This window comes from Malania oleifera, chromosome 7, assembly GCF_029873635.1.
Source record: "Malania oleifera isolate guangnan ecotype guangnan chromosome 7, ASM2987363v1, whole genome shotgun sequence".
In the NCBI taxonomy this organism is placed as follows: Eukaryota; Viridiplantae; Streptophyta; class Magnoliopsida; order Santalales; family Ximeniaceae; genus Malania; species Malania oleifera.
The window spans coordinates 98,579,787-98,597,949 of NC_080423.1; the positions used below are offsets into that span (position 1 = coordinate 98,579,787).

General features: G+C 37.4%; 1 protein-coding gene across 5 annotated transcripts in view; it reads right to left on the reverse strand.

The window, feature by feature from the left end:
* Positions 1 to 4,147: 4,147 nt before the first annotated feature.
* Positions 4,148 to 18,163, reverse strand: part of LOC131159303 (pentatricopeptide repeat-containing protein At1g22960, mitochondrial) — a 36,051-nt gene continuing 22,035 nt past the window's right edge. For 4 of the 5 annotated variants that reach the window (XM_058114077.1, XM_058114074.1, XM_058114071.1 and 1 more), the window contains 2 exons: positions 17,337 to 17,672; positions 4,148 to 4,351 (listed from right to left, as the gene is read on the reverse strand). The gene's annotated coding sequence lies outside the window, so the exon portion shown is untranslated. The remainder of the gene's footprint in view (positions 4,352 to 17,336; positions 17,673 to 18,163) is intronic. The other variant, XM_058114072.1, reaches the window with a different exon arrangement.

Here is an 18,163-nt window from a genome sequence, read left to right on the forward strand (position 1 = left end):
ACACACAAACACGCTGTAGCAATTACACCAAATGGCAAGGGAAGATGTGAATTCTTTTATGCGACACCACCAAGCTAATCAAATCAATACAATACTGCTCGAGTTTATTTTCTTTTAAAAAAATATTAAAATTTAAATGCAATAAACACAAGCGTACAAATAATGGTAGAATAATTGTGAAATTGAACCCAACCAACTTACCATAAGTCAATTATTGTTCAAAGTATTGGAATGGTCATTGATCGCCCATCCTAATCGCATCAACAGAATTAGTGTTGCATCGCAACGATGGTAGGGGAAATCGACTTTCCATATGTTTCTGTTCTATGTACAAAAACCGACTTATAGAAGTTGATTTCTTCTTCTTCCCCCACTCTCCTACTCCCTTCTTTCTTCCTTCTCTGCACGAGCCTTCCTTCCTTCTCCCTACTCCTTCTGCCCTCCCTCCTCCTGCCTCCTCACTTTTTCCTCCAATGTCTCTCCTCCAATGGTCACTGAGCACTATTAGTAAAAATTTTCACTAAAAAGATGAAGCATCATTAGTATAAGTCTCCTTCATCTTCAAATCAGACACTCAAAAAAATCCTTTACTCTCTTAATTTGAAGTTAAAATTATCTATGATTTTGTGTCAATTGTTATACTAGAAGTAAGCTTTTGGAATTTGAATTTTGATTTATTGCATATGTTTCATTGTTATTAAGGTATTTTATGATTAGGGTATATTTGTATTAATGTATTTTTTGAAATTAGGGTTTATGTATATGAAATAAGAGTTTTTTTGTTATTACTGTGATTTAATCATAATATTTATCATTATGCTGTTATAGAGGTATTATTGTGATTTATGTATGTGAAATAAGTGTTGTTTGTATTATTTGATTGCACATGAAATTATTTGTTTCAACTTTGATAATATATCATTGTGAAAATAATAGTTTTAAATAACTTGAAAATAATTTTTTGTTCAAATTTTGTTAGAAAAAAAGTTGATTTGAAGTAAACAAAAGTTAATGTTTGTTGAAAAAATTTAATTGACGTACTTGTTTCGAATAGAAGTTAATATTTGTTGAAATTTTTTTATTAAGGTATTTGTTTTGAACGAAACTTAACATTTGTTAAAATTTGGAATAACAAATAATTTGATTTGAAATTAGTTATTTAGTTTATATATTTAGTTGAAAAATTAGTTGTTACATGATAAACAATTTTTTATTTTGTCAAATTGAAAAAATATTTAAGTATTCATTTATATTTTTATTTTATGAGAAAAAATATTTACATTAGTTGAGTTAAATTTTTTTAATATCTTAATTTATTTTCAATTTGCACAATTAAAATTGTTGATTTTAGTTATGTAAAAGAGTGAAATAATAAGTTAGTCCTTGTACTTTTAACTAAAATATATTTTAGTTCCTAAACTTTTAATTTATATAATTAAGGATTTGTATTTTTAATTTTGATCAATTAAAGTTATCGCCTAAATTAATTTAATGGTTATGAATTGAAGAGTTGAAATTAATGGAAAATCCTTCCATCTTTGGAGATTAGTCGATTAATTTGGGGTACATATATTCTTAGTTACAAAAAATATATATGTTATTTTAAAATTATTTTATATTAATTATACATTTGAAGTCATAATACTTTATATACCACAATTAAAAATTCTTGAGATTTTTTTTACTAGTGCTAGGCTCATTCCGAATAATAGTGACATAACAGGTAATATCAATTCAACATTTTATATATGAAAGTAATTTTATTTAGGTTTACTGATTTTTTAGATTTAGGATGACAAAACTGACTATAGGAAATCAGAAGTACGAGTCCTTAATTGTACTAATTAAAAGTATAGGAACTAAAATAGATTTTGGTTAATAATATAGGGACCAACTTATGATTTTATTCTATGTTAAATATAGTTAATATTAGGAGTAAAATACATTAACCTCCTCTGGGATTTGACAAAAAGACAACAACCTCACCTCAGGTCTCAAAAAATTCAAGAACCTACCTTGAGGTTTTTAAAATCTCGGGACATCTTCTGAGATTTATCAAAAAGACTCAAGTTTTCCCTTATATTTTGGTAAAAAGACAAGTTTTTTTAAGGGATGTCTATGTCTTTTTGATAAACCTCAAGGAAGGTACGTGACATTTTTGAAATTTCATGAAAGATTTGTGTCATTTTTTAACAAATCTCAAGAAAGGTCTCTGATATTTTTGAAACCTTGTAGGAGGTTTTTGTCTTTTTGTCAAATTTCAGGGGAATTGAGTGTCTTTTACTCTTAATATTATTAGTAGTTCATTAAATAGTTACTTCGTAATTTAGTAATTATTGATTATAATTTAGTTTTAACAATAGTCATTTAATGTTTATAATTTGAGAATAGTATTAGTGAACAATTTTTATGTTTGGTTAGATTCAGTATTAGATGATTTAGATAAATTGAACATAAAGCTAGTGTTTCCACTTAGTAATTACTGATTATAATTTAGTTTTTGCAATAGTTAATTAATGTTTATAATTTGAAAATTGTATTAGTGAAAAATATTTATGTTTGGTTACATTAAGTATCAGAAGATTTCAAGAAATAAGAATTTAATTTAGTCTCATTATTTTAAGGTTAAGTTTGTTTACATAAAAATATAGGTAATAATCATTAATGGTCATTTAGAACACTGCATATATTAAATAGATCATTTCAAATTAATTATTAGTGAGTATAATAAAGTTTTAGTGACATCAAGTATTATTTTTGTTGGTTAGGTTATTTTTTGAAAAAAAAAAAATTATTAGTGAGTATTATGGTTAAAAAGTTATAGCTCATTAAAATTTGGAAAATTGTAGTAGGAATATATTTATCATTAGTACAGTAATCAATAAATAAGGATTTCAAATAGAAGAATTTACTACGTAGAATTGAAAACTAACGGAGATTTGATATTGAGATTTTAGAATAACATCAAATTTGCCTGCTAACAATATTACGACTTTATTATACATTAATAGAAAAATTATACATGGATTGACTGGTATTGAGTACAGTTTTGGGCCAACCAAGACAATTCAATTTAGAAGAAGCATGAAGTTAGAAAGTCTAAAAGGGAAAATATATGAAAGATTATGCATCGATCAGAATGATTACAAATTAGAATTGATTTTGAGATATTCGCAACGAGGGAGTGGTGGAAGTCTAGTGTATGTCGATGTGCCGATAAAAGATGATTCAAATGTTCTAATTGTAATAGACTAGTAAGGTCTTGTTCTAATGTATATATAATGGAATTTTTCGTAAAATGTATCACTCAAAGTAAGAATATGGAAGGAGACTCAACTGTATAAAAAGAGACATTTTTTGAGTATCAATCATATAACGATTTTGATATTGTTGAAATGGATAGGTTGTGCGATCGACTTTCACAAGTGACGATAGTTCTTTATTTGAATGATGTGCCCAGTATGTGGTTTTAGCCAAATTTTTTCAATGGAATTTACACTCGATGAGACAAAATTGGTATAATGTTGGCCACAATTTTCAAGACAAACCATGAACATCAATTGAGTCTAGATGTGGTCAAAGTTCAAGTGCAGCTATGGTCATACCAAACTTTCAAACGGTTCCATCAATTGTAATGAATAAGAGGGGGCGTACATGATGGTGCCAATTGACCTGACATTGAAGGTGATCCTAAATTAGAGGAAGAAGCTGATTTGTGGGGGGATTTTAAAGAAACAGAAGAGGAGGTAAATGAGGTGGGTGGACTGAACAATTATGCAGTTGAGCGTAAAGAAGTTGTCATGCCTCCTAAGAACACAATTAAGGGAGAAATGAGTATGTGATGTGAAATCATTAGCGTATATGATCGACATCGAAGTTGGTGATATCACAACCCAATTTAAGAGTTCTTTTAAGTGCACTCGATGAGATGGTGTTTTTGAATTTTGTAAGGATATTATTTTCACCACAAAGGATGAGTTGATACATACTGTGGGCGTGCACTATCCACAACACACAACATGTAACGACCTGCTAAATTAACTGGGTTTTTTTTTTTTCTCTATAATAATAATTATTGTGAAATTCCATTGTTCTGATATTTTTATATATAAAACTAACCATCCACCTACGCAGCAAGAAGCTAAAATCACATAACCACCACCATATATAAGTATGTACAATACCAAAGAGCTACAGTGTTCCCAAACTATACATATATGACTGTTTCCCAAGATACCCTCAACTGGTCTAAGGCTATACAGACATACTCCAAAAAATACTCACTCTACTGATAAGGCGGTACTGAAGCCCCTCTACCTGCGAGCCTGATCTGCTCACCTGGCTGGATCACCTGAAAAATATTAATTTAATGGGATGAGACGACACTCAGTAAGACGAAATATGTTATTGTTAGTGTGTGGCAAATGAGTTACAATACTATGAAAATTTGTTTCTATATAATCATGTATAACTGAATTTGTTAATAAAATACAAGTAATATAAACCACCACCTTTTCCATGTTGCTTAACATATCTGTATTTTAGGTTTCTACTCAAAATACTTCTAATGTATATAAGTATATACTCTGTCTTTGTAAATCTGTATATACATAATAATAACTGAAAAAATTCCCTATGGATAACTGTATGTCATGATTTAACCTCTCATGACAGCGTTGTGCGCCGTAGGCAGGATCTATCCTGACTGGCTGACTAGGATAAACCACTATACTCCGTTAGTTTGATCAGCCCTCATCAACCCATATCTGATGGGGGGCCTGTTCACACGTAGACACAATCGACCTACTTACCACGTATTATCTAAATAGGTGGTTGCACTATATTCTGTATATAGCAACGGTACCGTACTCTGTAAACTGTATCTGTAATGGTCCATCAGGGTCTGATACTATATAATACATCTCTATATACAACTATCTGTTTTACCATGATTATGTAATAACTGTATTAACCATGACACTGTAGTAACTTGTATCTATATCAATTGTGTTTTTGAAATTAACTGTAAATCTGTATGTCATGGTACCGTAAACTATAGAATCATGGTATTCTATAATTGATGTAAAATATATTCACTGTCTGTATATTCTGTAAAACATAACTCGAAAAAATACTGTAAAGCATGTCTCTATACTATATCTATATTCTCAAGCCACACAATAATTTAAAGCATATTATACATAATTGATAAATTGTCTAAATTTCTGATGTGAATAATAATCTGATAAAAACGTATAATTTATACTAAAACATACTAGAATCGCCTAGCATAGCATATTTCCCTTACCTGACTCCTGCTAAAATCTCTGACTGTGACAAGTCTTAAACCCGCAGGGTTCTCCACTAAACACCCTGAAAACCATATATCTTAGAACAAAATATCATTATTTCTACGTCTACTATGTTTCCTACAACTGCTGGTAAGCCAAATATTGCTTAAAAGACCTTACCTTGAATTTGGGATGAAATCCAACTCCGTCCCACCGACGATCCGCTTCGGCAGACTTGGAGAGAACTTTCCCAGGAGCGTCGTGGTAGCCTCAGATCGTCGATCTGGCAGCTGACGGGGCTGAAATCGAAGAGAGAGGAGGGAGAGACCGTAGAGAGAGGAGAGAGAGTTTCTGTGAATTTTTTGCGTAAAAAATCTGAGTTTTATCTATTTATAAAGCCGGATTCGTAGACGAGACACGTCACCTCATCGACGAGTCCTGTAGAAAGTTCGTTGACGAACCTGCACCCTCGTCGACGAATTTTAGACTTCCAAAAATCCTCTCTCGGTGTCTTCTCGCTGACGAAACTTGTCTTCGTCGATGAGACCCTCTTGTACCCTCGTTGACGAATCCCCTATGTTCATCGACGAGGACTTGATAAATTCTCTTGGGTCATTGCATCTCAAAGTGCAATGTCGTCGACGAATGCCGACTGCCTCCTTTTATTACTGTTTCCATTTCCCTCCCTCTTTATTATTTAAATACCTTTATTATTTGGGTCATTACATTCTCCCCTCCTTATGAAATTTCGTCCTTGAAATTTACTATTCATATAACTCATCATCGTTTAAAAGCAAAATGGTCTACTTAGTTTATTATCTACCCTCACCTATGGCAGAAGAATATCGTGGTTACATGAGTAGTTCTGGGAGATTACAAATATAAAAGAAAATTCTCCCAAAACCAAAATACTACCTATCCTATACTCTACATTACAATTACATTGTATTAAATAAAACAAAATTACCACTACTTTAATTTACACATCACTGCTATAACACGCTAAATAGGTGGGGATATTTCCGTCTAATCTCATCTTCAAGCTCCTACGAGACTTCTTCTACCACATGATTCATCCACAAGACTTTTACTAACGGTATCTTCTTATTGCACAATTCCTGTTCTTTTCTATCTAAGATCTATACTGTAGCTTCCTCATATGCTAGATCACCACTGAATTCCAATTATACATAACGGATGATATGGGAAGGATCTGTAACGTATTTCCTTAATATAAAAACATGAAACACGTCGTGAATCTTGAATAGAGATGGCGGTAAAACCAGCCGATAGGCGACTGATCCAATCTTCTCAAGTATCTCAAATGGGTCAATTAACTTAGAACTCAACTTACCCTTCTTCCCAAACCTCATGATTCCCTTCAGCGGTACTATTTTTAGAAATACATGATCACCCACTTCAAATTTCAGTTCTCGGTGGTGAGTATCTACGTAGCTTTTCTCTCGACTCTGTGTTGCACTGATTCTATCTCGAATGAGTCGAACTTTATCATACGCCTGCTGGACTATCTCTAGCCCCAAAACTCGCCTCTCACCCAGGTCATTCTAGTATAAAGAGGAACGACACTTCCTACCATAAAGTGTTTCGTAAGGAGTCATGTCTATGCTAGCTTGATAGCTGTTGTTGCAGGCAAATTCCACCAATGGAAAATATTGAGTCCAACTACCCTAAAAATCTAATACACACGCTCGCAACATATTCTTAAGTACCTGAATCGTTCTCTTTGTCTAGCCGTCTGTCTGAGAATGGAAAGTGGTGTTGAATGCTAACTAAGTCCCCAATGCCTCCTGCAAACTCCACCAGAACCGCGATGTAAAACGTGGGTCACGGTCCGAAACTATTGATATCGGCATTCCATGGGATCGAACAATCTCTTGTATATAAATTTCTGCTAACTTGTTTATAGGGTAGCTAACCTTAATGGGCAAAAAATGAGCTGTCTTTGTCAGCCTATCAACAATTACCCAGATGACATTCTGACATGCGATGTCGGCAGTAACCCAGTAACAAAATCCATGGATACGTGGTCCCATTTCCACTCAGGAATGAAAAGTGGCTGCAACTGATCAGCCGACCTCTGGTGCTCAGCCTTAACCCGCTAGCATGTCAAGCACTGTTGTACAAATTCTGTTATTTTCCTCTTCATGCCACTCCACTATATATACTCCCGCAGGTCCCTATACATTTTCGTACTGCCAAGATGAAGAGTGTATAGAGATCTATGCGCCTCTTCTAAAATCGTTCTCCTAATGCTGTCATCCACAGGCACACACAATCTTGTGCAAAATCTCAAAGCCCCATCGTCAGAAATACTGAATTCCTCTCCCTGTCCATCCTATATTCTGGCTATTACTCCTGCTAATTCTGGATCATCCCCCTGAACAACTCTAATCCTTTCATATAATGTAGGATGTACAACCAGACTAACAATAAGCATCTGAGGATCATCTTCCACTAGCTTCACGCTGAGTCTTTCCAAGTCAATCTGAATTGGGTGCTGAACTATGCTGCTAGCTGTGTTGTATCTTCTGATTTACGACTCAAAGCATCAACCACCACATTTGCTTTACCTGAATGGTAACTGATGGTACAGTCGTAATCCTTGATGAGTTCTAACAATCTCCTCTAGCACATATTCAATTCTTTCTATGTAAAGAAGTACTTTAGGCTCTTATGGTCAGAAAATATTTCACACCTCTCACCATATAAGTAATATCTCTAGATCTTTAGCGTGTATACCACCGCAGCCAATTTCAGATCGTGAGTAGGGTAATTCTTTTCATACTCTATCAACTTCCTGGACGCATATGCTACCACCCTACCATGCTGCATTAATACACAACCAAGTCCTTTCAAAACGTATCATTATAAATCACATACTCATCACCTCCTGATGGAATCCTCAGAACTTGTGCAATGACGAGTCGTTGCTTTAATTCCTGAAAACTCTACTTGCATTTTTCATCCCACACAAATATGGCATTTTTCCTGGTCAACCGCGTGAGAAGTCCTAACAAAGCCGAAAATCCCTTCACAAATCGACGGTAATAACCTGTCAGTCCCAAGAAACTTTTGACTTCTTGCACATTCTTCAGTTTGGCCCAATTCATCACCGCGTCAACCTTACTAGGATCCACCCCTGAGATCACATAACCTAAAAACGCAACTTGCTCAAGCCATAACTCACACTTACTAAACTTGGCATAAAGTTTTTCCTCTCTGAGAGTCTGCAGTACCTACCTCAACTGCACCTCATGATCCTCAAAACTCCTTGAGTATACCAGTATATCATCAATAAAAATCACCACAAACTGATCTAAATACTGGTGAAAAATTATAATCATCAAATTCATGAACACAGCTGGGGCATTCGTCAGACCAAAAGGCATAACGAGAAATTCATAGTACTCGTACTTGATCTGAAAGTTGTCTTCGCGACATCCTTTGCTTTTACTCTCACTTGATGATACCCTGATCTAAGGTCGATCTCGGAATACACCCGTATACCCTGAAACTGATCAAACCAATCGTATATACGAGGTAGAGGATATTTATTCTTAATAGTAGCCTTGTTGATTTCTCTGTAATCAATACACATCCTCAGAGACCCGTCTTTCTTCTTTACAAACAATACTGGAGCTCCCCATGGCGATACATCGCCACTAGGTCGTATAAATCCCCTATTCAACAAGTTTTGCAACTAATTCTTCAATTCTCCTAATTCAGCTGGAGTCATACGATAAGGAACCTTAGAGATCGACGCTGCCCCTGGAGGCAAATCTATAAAAAAATTCACCTCGCGTTCGGGAGGCAACTCTGGTAGCTCCTCTGGAAATGCATCAAGAAAATCCCACACAACTAGTGTACTGCCAAATTTCAATTTATTTTCTGTCACTTCTTTTACAAAAACTACAAACCCTTGACCTCCATCCAAGAGCAATCTGGTTGCCTGCACAGCGGATACCAACTGCAACGGCGCATGTACACGTGAACCAGTAAACCTAAATTTTTTCTCATCGGGGGAGTATGAAAACTACTTTTTTATGACAATCAATACTGGCGTGATTAATCGCCAACCAATCTATACCCAGTATTACATCAAACCCACACATCTCAAACAAAATCAGGTCTGCTGGTAGCACTTTTCCTTTAATTTCTATAGGATAACCACTGAGCACTCTCTGACGCCGTATCACTGACCCTGGCGGTGTAGCTACTAATAATTCCATATCTAATAATTGGGTCTCACTTCCAGATTATTTAACATAGGATGCAGAGACAAATGAATGAGTAACACTTGAATCAAATAAAACAATAACGAAATGTGATAAAACAGTAAAAATACCTGTCACCACATCCGCGACAGCCTCAGCATCACCCGATGTCAACGCATAAACCCTCGTCGGGGCCACATTCTTCTGTTGTCCTCCACGAGGCGCCTAATATCCTCCCCGATAGGGCCTCAGAGCTGGGACCTGGTCTGGCGGTCCTGGGCATTCACGTTACTCAAGCGAGTCAGACGCAGGATCGTTGTACCAAGTGCCTCAGATGGCATGAGGGCGAGTGCCGGTCATTTGGGGGTAACTGCTACAACTGTGGTCGATAAGGCCACATGGCTCGCGACTATCGTGCACCAAAGAGAGATATGCCTGCATCTAGTGTGAACTAGGGGAGTAATCAGATATCTCGGGGAACCGTTCGGACGAATACAGTTCTAGCAAGAGTATACTCTCTTACTCCAGCGGATGCTGAACATGCAGGGAACGTAGTGACAGGTACCTTATTATTACTTTCAAATAAAGCTTCTGTTTTATTTGATTCGAATGCGACCCATTCTTTTGTATCTATGAGTTTTGTTAAACTGTGTAGGGTTGAGACCCAAGTCATGAATGAGGTATTGTCTGTTGCTACACCATCTGAGAGTATATCATTCTGTAGTAAGATGTTAGCAAACTGCCTAGTGATAATTCAAGGAAAGTTGCTACCGGTGAATGCCATGGTATACGAAATGTCGGGGTTCGATGTCATTCTAGGGATGGATTGGTTATTCTCCAGTTATATTGTGATCAACTGTCATAGGAAGGTAGTAATGTTCAGACCTCTTGGGGAGCAGGAGTATGAATTTGTGGGATTGTGTGTGCATTCGACGCCATAGATTCTATCAGCATTGCAGGCGAGGAGGCTACTCTCGAACGAATGTCAAGGGTACCTAACTTGTGTAAAGGAACCGCCACAGGATGAGTTGAGACTCAAAGATATTCGGGTAATCAGCAAGTTCCCGAATGTATTTCCAGATGATTTACCCGGTTTACCTTCGGATCGTGAGGTGGAGTTTGCAATAGAGTTGCTGCCTGACAAGGCACCGATCTCTAAGGCTCCGTACTGAATGGCTCCAGCAGAACTTTAGGAATTGAAGGAGCAGTTGCAAGAATTACTGGACAGGGGATTCATTCGACCTAGTGTTTCGCCCTGGGGAGCTCCAGTACTGTTTGTGAAGAAGAAAGACGGATCAATGCGGATGTGCATTAATTACCATGAGATAAATAAGATGACTATGAAGAATCATTATCCTTTGCCTCATATTGATTATCTCTTTGACCAGTTGCAGGAGACGCGGGTCTTTTTGAAGATCGACTTGCAGTCGGGATATCATCAAGTGAGGGTCAGATCTGAGGAAAGCGAAGACTGCTTTCCAAACCAGATATGGTCACTACGAGTTTTTGATCATGCCTTTTGGGTTGACGAATGCTCCAGCGGTGTTCACGGATCTGATGAACATGGTTTTCCATGAGTACCTGGATCGGTTTGTGGTGGTGTTCATTGATGACATTCTGGTATACTCGAGGAGTTCAGAAGAGCATAAGGACCATTTGAGGTTAGTGCTATAGATTCTGCGAGAAAGGAAGTTGTATGTCAAGCTGAAGAAATGTGAGTTCTGGTTAAATCAGGTTGCGTTCTTAGGCCATGTGGTATCTAAGGGCGGCATCTCAGTTGATCCTAGTAAGATTGAAGCGGTGGTCGACTGAGTAAGACCGAAGAGTGTGCAGGAGGTTTGAAATTTTCTAGGACTGGCGGGTTACTATCGTTGGTTCGTAGAGGGTTTCTCTAGATTGTCTGGACCTCTGACACGATTGACTAGGAATGGGGTGAAATTTCACTGGACTAGTGAGTGCAAGTAGTGTTTTCAGGAGTTGAAGTACCGGCTGGTTACTGCTCTAATTTTGACCATTCCTTCGAGGGATGGTGGGTTTGTGATTTATAGCGACGCGTTTCTGAAAGGTTTGGGATGTGTGCTTATACAGCAGGATAAGGTAGTAGCATATGCTTCTCAGCAACTTAAGGAGTATGAGAAGAATTACCTTACGCATGACCTAGAGTTAGCTGTTGTTGTTTATGCCCTAAAGATCTGGCGACAATACCTGTACGGTGTTTAGTGTGAGATTTTCACTGACCACAAAAGTCTTAGGTACTTTTTCACGTAGAAGGAGCTGAATATGAGGCAGAGGTGGTGGCTAAAGTTGATCAAAGACTACGATTGCACGATCAGTTATCACCCGAGAAAGGCTAATGTGATAGCAAATGCTTTGAGTCAGAAGTCAAAGCATGCAGCAGTATCTGTAGTTGTAGTTCAGCATCATATATGACGGGATCTCGAAAGCCTTGGCGTTGAGTTGATGTCTGGTGATCATCAGGCTTTCATTGCTAGCTTGGTGATCCAGCCTACCTTATTTGAGCGTATTAAAGTCGCGCATGCTAGTGATGTAGAGTTAGCTAAGATTGTGGAGAAAGTGCAGCAGGGTTTGGCTGCGGATTTTAACATCTCTAAAGGAGGTGTATTGAGGTTTAGAACCAGACTATGTGTTCTAAACAATGATGAGATCAGAAGGACAATTCTGGAAGAAGCGCATCATTCATTATATATGGTACATCCTGGTAGTACGAAGATGTATCGTCACTTGCGTGAAACCTTCTGGTGGTCTGGTATGAAGAGGCATATTGCTCAGTTCGTGGAACAATGTCTGACGTGTCAACAGGTGAAAGCTGAACATCAGAGGCCGACAGGGCCGTTGCAGCCTTTGCCTATTCTGGTGTGGAAATGGGAACATATTTTCATGGACTTTGTTACTGGATTGCCGCCAGCGCTTCACGGGCATAATGCTATTTGGGTAATTGTGGACATGTTGACGAAATCTACTCACTTTGTACCAATGAAGGTTAACTACCATTTGAGTATGCTAGCGGACCTATATGTGCAGGAGATAGTGAGAATGCACGTAGTACCAATGTCCATTGTTTCAGATCGAGATCCAAGATTTATTTCTCGATTCTGGAAGAGCTTGTAGGAAGCGTTAGGGACGAAGCTTACTTTCAGTACATCGTTCCACCCCCAGACTGATGGACAATCGGAGAGGACGATACAAACCTTGGAGGATATGTTACGGGCTTGCGTGTTAGACTTTGGTGGTAGCTGGTACAGTTTATGCCACTAGTAGAGTTTGCCTATAACAATAACTTCCAGGTTAGTATCGGGATGACACCGTTCGAGGCTTTGTATGGTCGGAAGTGTCGATCTCTTTTGTATTGGAATGAGATTGGTGAACGTCAGATGTTAGGACCTGAACTTGTGCAGCAAGCATATGAGAAGGTAGGTTTGATTTAAGAGATGATTAAATCAACTCAGAGTCGGCAGAAGAGTTACACAAATGTTCGTTGCTGTGAGTTAGAGTTTGAGGTGGGGGGTAAGGTATTTCTGCGTATCGCTCCGATGAAAGGGGTGATGAGGTTTAGGAGGAAGGGCAAACTGATCCCAAGGTATATCGGACCATTCGAGGTTCTTGAACGAGTGGGTCCGGTAGCCTACACGATTGCACTACCTCCAGCACTCTTGAGGGTCCATGGTGTGTTTCACGTGTCCATATTGAGGAGATACGTGCTGGATTCATCAAATGTTATCGGTTATGATGAGTTGGAAATTGAGGATACTTTAGTGTATGAGGAGATACCTGTTCAGGTTCTGGACCGTGAAATTTAGAAGTTTCGTACCAAAGATATACCGTTAGTGAAGGTATTGTGGCGAAAGCACGAGATTGAGGAAACTTCTTGGGAACTAGAAACAAAAATACGCTAGAAGTATCCACAGTTGTTTTGAGTACTTGTACATCATCCTACTTTAGGTTGGGATAGGTGATTAGTTGTCGAGAGTGTGTAAATTGTGAACTCCTAAGACAGTTTATGTTGTAACCACGGTATTCCTCCGCCATAAATGAGGGTATATATGTATGTGTTATGTTGGGACTACGTTGTAGTAGTCGCCAGTGTTTCTCTAGAGTTGAGTCTGTGTGAGTGTTTAATTATATGTATGAGTTCGTGAATGAGAGATTGCAAATTTCGAGGACGAAATTTTTATAAGGAGGGGAGGTCGTAAGAATCCGAACCGTGATAGGTGGGTTTAATTTAATAAAAGAAGGGTAAAATTTGAAATTTGAGCAGGCTTCGTCGACGAAGGCTTTGTTATGCTCGTCAACGAGGAGAAGTTAAGAGATTTCGAGAAACCGGGGATCTCAAGCTCGTCAACGAGGTCACCGTCTCGTCGACGAGCTGACTGTATGGCCTCGTCGATGAGGATGCCATTCATCGACGAGGACGCCCAAGTCAAAGGGCTATAAATATCCATTCTTTTGCTTCCAAGCTAAGAAATCTAAATATTTTCTCTCCCTCTCTTTCTAGAACTCAAAGGGCACTCTCTCTCTCTAGATTTCTTCGTCGTTCGTTGTCTGATTCGATAATCTGATGTTACTATGAGGATCAGGGAAGGATTCTTTACAAAACCTACAGATCAAAATCCCGTTTTGGAGATTTTTGGGTTTCGGCTTAAAATCGAGGTAAGGCTCAGTTTTCTTTTCTAATCTAGTAGTTTGGTAGATGATGGAGTTGTGAGCATATTTTGTACTGTGTTTTGTAGATTTTGAAAACTCGGTTAGCTGTTTAGGAGCCGTAGAGTTCAGGATTGGTCTATTGGGGGAAAGGTAAGGGGAATTGTGTTTATATCGGTTATTTTTGAAATCGGACTCGGTAGAACTGTGGTTCACGGTCCTGTATGTGTTTTGGTTACTCATTTGGGGGGATTTAAGAGAAAAAACTATGAGTTTTTCATGATTACAGTTTTGGAAAAAAGGGGGCGACGGACTGTATCCCAGGTTTTGTTGGAAATCGAACGTATATGTTGATTTATACTGTGTTATAGGAATGGTCATGTCTTGACTTGTTTTAAATTGTATGGGTTTGGAAAACCATGATTTTAGATTACCAAATGGGTGTGATTTGTTTGGTTATATGGGCATGCATGTGTGTGTGATTGCTTGAAATGCTAGTAGGAGCGTGGTTCCGAATTTGTTCCAGATATTGAGTGTCCAGCTCTATATCCAAGGGCATATGAAATCGCTGACCATAGATTAGCAGAGTATCTGACTCTATATCTGATGGCGTGAGCCTATTCTGCCAAATCAGGCCGAAAGGTGTGAATCCACCAGTTTAGCGCTAGTACAATGCCATGGAAGTCGGGGACTAGCCATGTGCCGGTGGCGTCATGTTACGTGGGTTGGCTACGGGCCGATGGGTGTGACAACATCGGGATTACTGATCGTGTGTGTGTGTGTGTGTGTGCATTGTTGTATTGCGAGTACTGGAACTGCATTTAACTGCGTGTATGTTACATCATGATAACACTCAAATGCCACACACTGATATAATATGTACTCTTCCTTATTGAGATGTGTCTCACCCCTACTGTACGTACATTTTTACAGGTCCTTCGAGTAATCGGAACTAGCGTCTTAGAGTTAGGAGCGTAGTGGCCGGTGTACTACGAGTAGCACTTAGGTAAGTGCTAGGACTTTTGTTTTGCAGGTTGCCGTTTTGGGGTATGTTGGCACCTAGATGTACGATTTTGTATGTATGGAGCTTGGACTTCGTTTTCTCTTGTATAGACTCTGGTATGGTACAGTTCATGTATAGAATGACCTTTTTCGTTGTGTATATGATTTGTAAATGGATGCGTATAGGGTGCCTGGTAACCCCACGGGATCGGATCTTCATTCATTATGTTGTATCATTGTTATTTGTATGATATAGGGACAAGTTAAGTTACCAATTCACCCCTGGTTCCCATTTCCGGATTCGGGGCGTGAAAGTTACATTTTCATAGGTAAGTGCTCGGGATTTTGTTTCGCGGGTTATCGTTTTGGGGTATTTTGGCACCCAGATGTACGATTTTATATGTATGGAGCCTGGACTCTGTTTTCTCTTGTATAGACTCTAGTATGGTACAGTTCATGTATAGAATGACCTTTTTCACTTTGTATATGATTTGTGAATTGATGCGTATAGGGTGTCTGGTAACCCCATGGAGTTGGACCCTCATTCATTATGCTGTATCGTTGTTATTTGTATGATATAGGGACAAGTTAGGTTACCAATTCACCCCTGGGTCCCATTTTCGGGTTCGGGGCATGACAGTTACATTTTCATAGGGAAACTATTGAGAAAGATAAAGAAGAATGAAGTAATAACCTTTGAATCTTCGTGCAATTAATGAAGAATTTCATCACCTTAGTAAGCTAGCTTTGGTTGCCCAAGTAAGACATCGATTGATCATGACAATAATGAACTTCTCTATAATATAAAATAATAAACTAAACTATATTTAGTTCGCAGAATGTCATTTTTAAAGAATAGATTAGTTGTGAAAAATTAAGTCTATAAAACAAATAACAAAGCAAAAATTTATATAAATCATGACAAAAAATAGATAAAAAATAACTGTTCTCAAAATTTACCATGCGAATGATTTTTATCCTCCTATTCCATGCTTGATGGAATAAAATAAACTTTTATAGGATGACTTCTTTCTAAATTATAGCATCCCATACAATTTCAATACATTCTTATTGTATTCCATCCTTTTTAAGAAATAGTTACTCTTTGAATCAAACATAAGATAAACTCAAATAATAAGAAGAAAATCAAGAATAGAATAGTCCATAAAGCATATTAACCATGTGAATGAAAAGTTTAGCAAGAAGATAATAAAAAATGCTATAAATCATCAAAACACGATAATATCAAGAGAATGTGAGAAATGTATTTGCAATTTAATACCGTTAACAACATTAACAGTTGATTTACTTTTGTTCCATCTTTCCCTTTTTTAAAAATTATGCTAATATATGTGAATGAGTGCGTAAAATGATAACAAAGCAATGTAAGAATGAGATAGAGCATGCACATATAAAAGTTACATCGTTGCTTTTGTGATTTCTTAAGAATTTTTCGGTTTTACATCAAAGGCATTTGTTTATGCATTTTGTGCATTTGGTCCTTAAGGATGTGACACTCACCTTGCAAGGGAGTCTACAGGTAACTACAGGTGGAAAAGAGGAATAGAGTTTCCATACAAGGGAAAGGATGTCTTTTTTCTTTTCTTTTTTGTTGAGAAATGATAACTTCATTCAAACAAAAACCAAAACATATCCATTAGTTCAGCCCAAAGGTCAATATGAAGCTGTGAAGGTTGGCTAGGAGAGGAGGAGATCGAATGAAACTATTGGGAGCTGCAGTAGCTGTTTTAGCAGCACAATAAGCAAGCCCATTACAATTTCTACCAACCAAAGACACAACACAAGTGGAAAAATTCTTTCTTCATTTTGATTATGTCTTCCAATAAGATGGCAGCCGTCCATTACGTTTTTTTAGTGTCCTATCACCTCTTTTGCAGAAGAGAGAATGAGAACTGTATTAATCCTATATTTGGTTTGCAGAATGTGTGTTTCTAAAAACATATTAGTTAAGAGTAAGAAACTTAAAATATAAAAAATTATATTGATACCATAAAACAATAAAAAATATGAAACATTTTATCAATCCATAATAAAGAATAGACAAAGAATGATTTATTTCTAAATTTCATCATGAGAATGTTTATTTTTTTCTTATGAAATAATAAGGAACATAAAAGGAATAACTAACCATTCCACCTTATTTTAAGGAATAGCTATTCTGTGAGCCAAATGAGCCACTCCTTTCTTTGGCTTGCATGTAAGGGCTCTCCTGATCCCATGCCTGAGTCTGAAATGCTGATGATGCATGAAGTTTGCTCCCCAACCATTAAAAAAAAAGGCACTCTCATCATTTCTTCTATAAGAATGGTCCCAGTCGCAGTAGAACAAGAAGGGAACCAATCGTCCAGACAGCATCATATAAGAAAATAGATTGGAAATAGTAGGGTAGCAAATGAGAATGATCCTGCTCTGAAGCCTGCCCAACAGAGGGAAAGCTACCGGACTACAGCAGCAGAGTACTTTCCTGCATGGACAGAGAAAGGGCATTATGCATGACTTTAATAATGCTCCACTTCTTGTTAAAAATTACATCATTCCTTGATTTCCAAATGGACCAGCCAAATATTGCAATGATTCTAAGTAGGAGCAAAAGCCCCTGTCATGATGTATCCTGGGATGTATTGATGCTGAGTATAGAATGCAGCTTGAGTAGTAAAGTCTTGAGATGATTTTTCAGAGAAATACCAATTACATGAATCAATATACAAGAAAATCCCACCAGTCAACCATTCCTGTGAGTTAAATTGAATTGGAGAAGGAAACCAAATATGCTGCCCTTTTGGACAAGTAAAACATAAATGAGCCATATCCTCCTAATGATCCACACAAATGGGACAAGTAATATATGCATTTTGTTGGACTTCATGAAGTTTTTCAAGTTAGCCCTTGTAGGCAGAATATCCTCAACTAGTTTCCAATGAAAGAGCTAGGCCTCATCTGTATCTAATTTTCCAG